The 1,647-nt window shown below is 52.3% G+C and overlaps 1 long non-coding RNA gene across 1 annotated transcript; it reads left to right on the top strand.

Moving 5' to 3' along the window:
• Positions 1-228: 228 nt before the first annotated feature.
• On the top strand, positions 229-965 carry LOC130596915 (uncharacterized). The gene is made up of 2 exons (XR_008971638.1): positions 229-362; positions 538-965. It is a non-coding gene; the product is annotated as an uncharacterized LOC130596915 (long non-coding RNA).
• The last annotated feature ends 682 nt before the right edge of the window (positions 966-1,647 follow it).

The following is a 1,647-nucleotide window of genomic DNA, read 5'->3' on the forward strand; positions in this document are numbered from 1 at the left end:
GAAGCATAGGAGATGCTGGGCTGCCTGCATGGGTCCTGCGCAGCCAAGTGCCTCCGGTAGCCTCTGCCCTGCCCCACGCTGGAGGTCACTGGTACAGGCAGAGGAGGTGATGGAGCTCCGGGGTGTCTTTAGTATCCAGTCACGTTGGGTTTATTCATTCAGACCCTAAATGAGCATAATTGGTCTTTTTTTTCTTTAAAAAAAAGGGGTTTTATTTCTTCCATTTCTCAGAAAAAGAATATTTTCAGGCAAACCGAACAGGTTTGAACTGTTGGAACCTGGATTGATTTATCTGACATGTTAACGCTGGGACTTCTGGAAACATCCTTGATGTTCAGCAGCCCCTAAGAGGAAAGCATAAGGTAACGTTTCCCCATAGAGCATTTGGAAAGACCAGGCTCCTTACAGCAGCAAAAGCAGCAGATCTGCTGGATGGACCCACATATTAAGGATGCTTAAGGGGTGAGGGGGGGACAGTTAATTGCTGGCTTTGTTTCTGACACCGTTTTCCCTGTGTAACTGCTTGTTCTCTTCTAGTTACAGACTTTCTGATAGCACCCGTGAAGAAAAACCAAAGTCCTGTGGTGGTAATGCATGCACGTTCAATGTCTTCATTGTAGAGTGTTCTTCAGTGCCTTATATCATGGTTTCAAAATACATACACACACACATATATATATGTATATGTAAATCCAAAATACCATTTGGAATGTCAACATTCAGTGGGCTTTGAGGAGATGTAGCAGCACATCATGGTTTGTAGGGACAAGGAGATACAGACCATTCTGGGCTGCCTCATTACCTCAAGGATAAGACAAGAAAGTGAGCTTCTGGTTATCATAGAGGTGGGAGCTAACACGTTCCCATGTATCTCTTTAGTTGGGTTGAACAGGTACGTGTAGATCAGCTCTCTTGGTGCTTGTGTCTGTGCGCATCCTCTGCAGCTCCAAATACATTCCCTATGAGCTCGGGTGGCCGTGCGTGTCTCAGCGGGGCTGGCCCCGCAGGCAGGGAGCACTCAAGGCTCCTTTTTGTCCTCCAGCGTGGGCACAACCAACGTTGGGAGGGTGCCTTCAGCTGGTGCCTCACCTCTTGCTTTCCCCAGCAAAGGATCAGCCCAGGTACTCTTGCCCTGTGGTTTTGGGGGGGGGGGAGATAGGTTTGGGGGTTTGGGGGCCGTGGCGATGGACAGCTGTCAGCAGTGCTCTAGCAGCACGGAAATACTGGAGTTGGGGATTGCCTGCTGCTCTCCAGTATTGCATTGCTGCTTTAGTGAGGCTGGAAATCGGTCCCTGCTGCAGGAGCCGGGCTCTGCTGCTGTGCCGGGGGGGGGGGCGCTCTCGGCTCCCACCCCAATAAATCACTGCGGAGGCAGGAACCACCGCGGGCTCCGTGTTGTTCGTGGGGAGAGGGGTGCACCCCGCACCCCTGTGCTGGTGGCTGCCCCATAGCCCAGCGGGTGGGGGGGGGGGTTTGGCTCTTCTGCATCTGTGGGGAGGGAGCTGGGGGGTGCCTGTGGAGGCAATGGGTGATGCTGGGCGCTGTGATGGGAAGAGTTTGGAGGGCCTGGAGCATCTGAGGGGTCTCTTGAATGTCCCAAAGCCTCGTTTTTAGGGTCTAAAGCTCTGATTCTGGGGTTGAAAGACT

This window comes from Pezoporus wallicus, unplaced genomic scaffold (assembly GCF_028554395.1).
Source record: "Pezoporus wallicus isolate ANWC-B61680 ecotype Strahan unplaced genomic scaffold, APGP_CSIRO_Pwel_v1 contig_6217, whole genome shotgun sequence".
In the NCBI taxonomy this organism is placed as follows: domain Eukaryota; kingdom Metazoa; phylum Chordata; class Aves; order Psittaciformes; family Psittacidae; genus Pezoporus; species Pezoporus wallicus.